Source organism: Lathyrus oleraceus, chromosome 1 (assembly GCF_024323335.1).
Source record: "Lathyrus oleraceus cultivar Zhongwan6 chromosome 1, CAAS_Psat_ZW6_1.0, whole genome shotgun sequence".
Taxonomy (NCBI): domain Eukaryota; kingdom Viridiplantae; phylum Streptophyta; class Magnoliopsida; order Fabales; family Fabaceae; genus Lathyrus; species Lathyrus oleraceus.
Genome location: NC_066579.1, coordinates 440330543 through 440338207, shown reverse-complemented (window position 1 = coordinate 440338207; position 7665 = coordinate 440330543). Strand labels below are relative to the sequence as shown.

Here is a 7665-nt window from a genome sequence, read left to right as displayed (position 1 = left end):
GAGTGTTGGCTGCACTTTTCACCAAAACAGAATGAATTCGCTGCAAACTTCGCCTAGAGCTCGCCTAGCGAATTAATTTGCTAATTTACTGGAGCTGTTCGCCAGGAGCTCGCCTAGCGAACCCATTCTTCGCCACAGCCTCGCCTAGCGAGCAGGCAGATGAAATGCTCCTTTTCTTTGGTTCCTTTGCCAATTATCTTGTGTCTTTATTATCAATTAATTCATGCCTTTCCTGCACAATAACACACACATCAAAGGCACCAAGCTTGTTTATCAATGTAACGCATTCCATGTAAAACAAATGTGATTTTGACAATTTTAGCAAGGCAAAAGAGTGAAAGATGCCCACATATGATAGCTCAAATAAGCACTTTTGGGCATCTAACAGTTTTCAAACTTAAACTATATGTTGATGGTTTTGTATAGAGGTATAAAGCACGATTAGTGGCCAAAGGTTTCACCCAAACTGAAGGTCTGGATTACATGGACACTTTTAGTCATGTTGTCAAAATGACAACCATCAGGGTATTCATGGCCATTGCAGCTGCACAACATTGGCCCTTGTTTCAACTTGAGGTAAACACAGACTTCCTACATGGTGATCTTCTTGAGGAAGTCTATATACAACCTCCTCCTGGTCTTTCCTTACCTCATCCCGACATGGTTTGCAAGCTCCAAAAGTCTCTTTATGGTCTGAGACAGGCTAGAAAACAATGGAACACTAAACTCACTGAAACCCTATTACAGTCAGACTACACTTAATCTAAATCAGATTACTCCTTGTACACTAAATCCAATGGCATGCAATTCACAATTATCCTTGTTTATGTAGATAATTTGGTCTTAGGGGGGGATTGATGTTGATGAGATCACTAACGTTAAGACCCTTTTACATAACAAAATTTAGCATCAAGGATCTGGGAGTTCTTAAATATTTTCTTGGCTTTGAAGTAATCAGGTCCAAAGAAGGAATCACCCTTTTTCAGAGGAAATACACATTGGATTTATTGCAAGATGCAAGCCGAACTGGAGAAAAACCTTGCAATACTCCCATCTAGCCTCATATCCAGTTCCACAAAGGATCTGGTGAACTTCTTTCTGATCCTACTGAATACATGAAACTAATTGGGTGACTCTTGTATCTCATATATTCAAGGCTCTCAATATCATATGTTGTAAGCAAACTTAGCCATATTTTGAGTGCTCCTACTAATGAACACATGTTAGCCATCATTCAGGTTCTGAAATACCTCAAAGGAAGTTCTGGTAATGGTCTATTCTTTAGTTCATGATTAGTTCTTACACTTAAAGGTTTCTCAGATTCTGACTGGGGAGCATGCCCCGATACTAGAAGGTCTATAACTAGGTTTTGCTTATTCCTTGGAAACTCTTTGATAAGTTGGAAAAGCAAGAGACAAATAGTGGTGTCCAGATCATCATCTGAAGCATAATATCGAGCATTGACACAAGTGACATGCAAAGGACAATGGCTCTTGTATCTGCTGCAAGATTTTCAGATTAAACACTTAGCTCCAGTTGTGATCTATTATGACAACAAGTCAGCTATTCATATAGCATCAAATCATGTCTTCTATGAGAGAACTAAGCACATTGAGATTGTTTTCCATGTGGTTAAAGACAAAGTGAATGTAGGAATTCCTCACTTACTTTATATTACATTGAAGGACCAAGTAGTTGATATCTTGACGAAATATCTACATGTGGGACCTTTCAGCAACCTTCAAAGCAAGTTAGGAATGATTAATATCTATTCCAGCTTGAGGGGGGATGTTAAGCATGATGAACTTTGCACATGATGAGCTTTCTTAGTGTGCAAGTTACAACTAATATCATTACGTGGTTAAGTAGTTTTTAGTATGCTATAAAAGTTAGCTACATCCTAACTAACTTTAGCTTACTATATATTCTTGATACATTGTAACAATACAGTTAGTTGTGAAAATATTCAAGCTTCTTCTATTTCTTGTAATGCAAGCTTCATTGTTTTATTATAATGGTGCATGATTAATAGTTTCACAAAGGTTACATTCTAAACTAATACCAGAGTTGGGAGACTATTCTATCTATCTATCACCTTCAACTTAAAATTTCATAAAATTTCTCTGTGATGAGTAAACCTGAGTCTATTGACTCCAAAGGATCATTTGGAAGATGGTGTCTGAAGCAGTTAGGGATGACAGTAGAAATATCCTATACACTCACTTTGTCTCTTCCCTTCAAAGCGGCAAAAGCTTTAGCAGCTCTATTTGATACATTGTCTCCTCTCAATCCGTCCATGTTCAACTCTACGCACACCCTCAAGATTTTCACTTTCAGATCTTGATCGATTTAAACTGAAGAAAGTAAACTCCTCGCGGAGGTGATTTGTTCCGTGAGCTTCTCTTACTCGACATTGTAAGTCTCTCGAAATTCCTTCGGGTTTTTATCGAACCTAGATCTCTCTTCTACGATCTTCACTTTGAGTTAGGCGTCTCTAACAGTCCCCACTTGAGCATGCATTCCAAACCTATCAAGCAGTTGTGGCCTGAGCTCCCCTTCTTCAGGATTTCCCGAACCGATTAGGATAAATCGAGCAGGATGCAAGATAGAAATACCCTCTCTCTCCACTGTGTTCCAACCTGATGCAGCAAAATCCAACAACACATCAACTAAATGATCATCCAAAAGATAAACTTCATCGACGTATAAGATTCCTCTATTAGCTTTAGATAGTAGTCCAGGCTCAAATGCCTTAACAAAAATATCATAAGATAGAAAGAAAACTGTATATTCAATCAATAATTTGCTAAAATGGAATATCCCTAAATCTACCTGTTCTACAGGGTAACTTCAGTAGATTAACAGAAAACTGAGACTTTCCCTTTGTGCTATAAATAAACAGTTTTGATCCCCATCTTTATTTTTGGTCTAAAAAATGCTAGGTGTACAAAAATTTAATAGGTGGAACTTTTATTGATGACTAGCATATGATTCGTTAGTTTTTTATTATCCACGTCAATAAATTAGTAATTAATGATTTTAATTTTTTAGTTGTTAATTAATTTTTTTTATTTTTAGATTTAGTAGTTTATGTGGAAATTAATTAATATAAATTTTAAGATAAAATAAATTAATTGAGCTTCAGACCAATCTTGCCAATTTATCAACTGACTTTTAATAGAGTTTATGTTTGATATATATACACTCAAAATAAATATAGTCCAAACGATGTGGGACATCTTCTTAATAATGACTGAGTTGCAACATGTCATTATCATGAACGATGCGACCAACAAGTAGGTTCTGCTAATTCACTCCTTGCCACCATACAACTATCATCTATCCATTTTTCTTATATTTGTTAGAAGTAATCCATATTCAGAAGTAATATTGTTAATCAGAAGCAGAAGCTTTCGATGTAGTTGTTTCATAAGAGATGTTTAGCTTCTGATTATAGTATTAGTTTTGCTAAGCTTAACCTAACTAGTGTAGGTTAGTATTTTTGCCTACGTGACATTATTGTTTATGTAAATAAATCAAACATGTAACAGAATTTCAATATGTAATCAATAGAGTTTCTCTCTCCAAAAGTTAGTTAGATCTATTTTCTCTCTTCCATCTTCATCATCTTCATCTTTTTTCTCTTGTGCACCAACAATTGGTATCTATAGCTCCGGTTTGATTCACAGGGAAATACGAGTGTACGATGAGATGTTTGTGATTGATTTCGTTTCTTGAATTCGCGTTGAATTCACGATCGAAATTGTAACAAAATTGTATTTCTTAATTCTGCGGGATTGGGAAACACGAGTGTTTTGTGAGATCTATGTGAGTTTCAGTGCACAAAAATTGAAGATGAATGGCGGAAAAGGTAGCTTGAATACAAAGCTTCCAGTGTTTGATGGAAAGAATGAAATCGGTGGTTGATTATGATGCGTGTGTTGTTTGGCGCTAAAGATGTTCTTGATCTCGTCAATAATAATTATGTTCCGGTTGCGGCGGATGCGACCGAATCATAGAGAAACGTGCAAAGAGAAACGAGGAAGAAAGATAAAAATGCGTTGTTCTACATCCATCAGTGGGTGGATACGAATATGTTTGAGAAAATCGCTAATTCGACTACGACGAAGGCTGCGTGGGACACACTGGTATGGTGCTACGGCAGTGATGCATTAGTGAAGAAGGTGAAGCTTTATTATCTACGTAAACAGTAAAACAATCTCAACATGAAGGACAATAAGAAGATACCTGATTACATCTCTAGAGTGATTTTGATCACCAATGAGATGAAATCTTGTGGAGAAACTTTGTCAAAACAAGTATTCATTGAGAAGGTACTGAGATCTCTTACTCCTTAATTTGATTACATTGTTGTAGCAATTGAAAATTATAAGGACCTAAGCACCATGAGGATTGAAGAGTTGCAGAGTAGTCTAGAGGCACAAGAGTTGCATCTGACTGAGACAACCTCTAAAAAAGAGGTAGAGTAGGCTTTGAAGGTGTCTTCTGGGAAGAAGAGTCCGAAACAGTTTTAGTAAGAAGCCCATAAGAGATATGATGGTGGTTTTCAGAAGTTAGAAACCTCTAATTTTGATGAAAAGAAACATCATAAAGGAAAGGAGAAGTTTGACAAGAAGAAGGTTATATGCTACTATTGTAAGAAGTTTGGCCACTTTTCTGCTAACTGTTGGTCAAATAAGGAAAGGAAATCAGAAGAAGCAAATATTGTTGGAACAATATTGTTCATATCTCTTAGGTTTTGATGATAATAAAGTATTTAAAGAACAATTGAATATGCTAACATATGTTCAAGTGTGCAGGATCACAAGCATTGAATTAATCCTGATTGAAAGAATATGTGGAGAAGTAATTTTAAGTTTGATTCTGATTGATCAGAATCTGAATTAGTTCACCGCCTTTGAAGACATCAGACTCTAAAGGTTCAGACTCTGGTCTCATGGCGCAACTTTTGATGACAAGTCAGTTTCTAAAGGCTTAGAGAGCATTTGATCTATACACTATGATAAAATAGACTTGTCTTGTCACAACTCCAGATTTCTAGATAGAGTCAACTAAGGTTTTTGTTTTGCAAGGCTCGAGGAATGGTGATGTGACATCTTCAGTTTATTCTACCTTTTGATAGATACCTAGTACTTCGAAAGATGATGTGGACTATGCCTTTATTCAGTGGAAAAAGCTCCAAATCAAATATAAGTCTCAAACGTCTCTCTTGGCATACTTCTTCACTAAGTTTGCTCAGAATGTTTAAACCCTCCAATGACTCTTTCTCCACCTCTATAAAAGGAAGTTGAAGATTCAAAGAAAGGTTACAGTATCACAACACATTAAAAAGATCTTAAGCATAACTCAAGCTGTTATTTCTTGTCATTGTTAGTTTATCTTAGAAATCTTAGAAAGGTTTAAAACCTTCATAATTGTTGCATAATTGTTATACTTATGATTGTGTATCAAAGTATAGTAGTTATGTTTTCTACTAAACTATTTGTTTAAAGAAGAGGAAGTCTCTTGCATATGTGCTTGAGCAAGGAAGTCTCTTATCTGTGTACTTGAGCAAGGAAGTCTATTTCTAGATTGATTAAGAAAGAAGTATCTTACAAGGTTGCTTGAGTATAAGTATCTTTCTAGGTTGATTGAGCCTTGAAGTCTCTTGCAAGTGTGTTTGAGCAACTTCTAACTTGTTTGGTTATAGTGAAAAGCTATTGTTAAGGCAAGGGGACTTGACTACTCTCAGTTGAGGAGAGGAACTATGAAAATCTTTGTGTGTTTCTTGCATTTACTTCAAAACATTTTATTTTTGCAACTGTGATTAGTTCTGATATTAGAGTCTGAACCTTGTTAAGAATCTGAACTTGCTGGTTCATAAGTGAAATTGATTTTTGGACATACACAATTCAACCCCCTTCTTGTGTATTTTCTCACCTTCAGTTGGCATCAGAGCACGGTCTATACTAAACACTTAATCATGGTGCAGTAATCGATCCTGAGAAAAATACTTGTTCTATCATGTCTGATGTTTCTGTTTCATATGACTATAGTGCTTCTGAGAAGAGTCATTATTTTGCTAAACCACCTTCATTCAGTGGTAATTCCATTCGATTTGAATGGTGGAAGAGAAAAATGTACACTTACAAAATTGGCCTTGATGATGAGTTATGGGACATACTTGAAGATGGTATAGACATGGTTGTCGATAGTGTTAGGATGGTTAAAGATAGAAAAACTCTTACACCATCTCAAAATAAAGTGTATAAAAAACATCACAGAGTAAGAGGTATTCTAATTGAGGCTCTACCTCACTCTGAATAGATAAAATCATCGATAAGTCTACTGCCAAGACTATCTTTGAATCGTTGTGTTCCACATATGAAGGGAACCAACAAGTGAAAAAGCTAAGGAAAATCTTCTTGTTCAACACTATGAGTTGTTCAGGATGAAGGATGATGAGGACATTGAAACCATGTTTTCCAGGTTTCAAACTCTTATATCATGCCTTTAGATCCTAAGGAAAAGTTTCACTATGGTTGACCATATAAAGAAAACCTTGAGAAGTCTTCCAGTTAGATTCATACCTAAAGTCACAACTATTCAGGAGGCTAAAGACCTGAATAAGATGAGTCTGGAAAGTCTGATAAGCAACCTTCAGAGCCATTACATGGAACTGAATGGAGATGAGCCAGTAATAAAATCCAAAACAATGATGTTGAAATATATGGCTAGAACATCTGGTGGTAAAACTGCCAGATCCTCTAAAGTCTAGAAATCAGAAGAAGTTTATGATGAAGAAGCTTCTGCTGGTGAGTCTGATGAAGAGGAAGTGTCTTTTATCATTAGAAGGTTCCAACAAATATCTAGAAAGAATAAAAGATCCTCTAGTAAAAGCAATGGCTTCAAATGGTCTAGTTCTAAAGATAATACTGATGACCATAAGAACTTTTTCAATTGTAAGAAGCCTGATCACTTTAGAGCCGATTGTCCTGATCTTGATGAAGAAAGATCAAAGAAAATAGGCTTTCAAAAGGATAGCTTTATGAACAAACTCAAGAAAAGTCTCATGGAAACATGGGATGAACTTGACAATGAGGATGGATCTGATAAAGACGAGGGAAAATCTAACCTAGCTCTTATGGCTATGACACCCTAAGATACAAAATATGAATCAACCCCAGATTCAGATTCAAATGAAGAAGACGAGGTACTCTCTAACTTATCTCGTTTTGATTCAATACCTTTCATTCAAGAGCTGATGAGTCGTTGTCAAGATAAAGCAAGACTCATGAAAACATTGACAAGGGAATGTGATCTTCTGAAAGAAGAACTGGAAATTTCTCAAAATAAAGTTGAAACTCTGGAGAAAGATGACATTACTCTAGTAAATAAATTATCTGATAAAAACTTGAATGAGGATGAGATAGCTCTTCAAGACTTTATCATGACAGGTATTGAAAGAACCAAACTTGTTGCTATAATATATGGAGTAAGCAAGAGCAAATGAAGAGGTCTGGATTATAATGAGAATAAGGTTAAATCTCAACTCATAAAAAACCCAGATGCTTCTCCTTCAAGCAATGCTCAACCAGGTCTAAAAACTTGTTTTGTGCCTGCTTCTAACAAGGGTAAACGTCTGAACAAATCAGAACCCAAGAT

General features: G+C 35.9%; 1 pseudogene; it reads right to left on the bottom strand.

Moving 5' to 3' along the window:
• Nucleotides 1–2097: 2097 nt before the first annotated feature.
• Nucleotides 2098–6203, bottom strand: LOC127115195 (magnesium-chelatase subunit ChlI, chloroplastic-like; annotated as a pseudogene).
• Between the last annotated feature and the right edge of the window lie 1462 nt (nucleotides 6204–7665).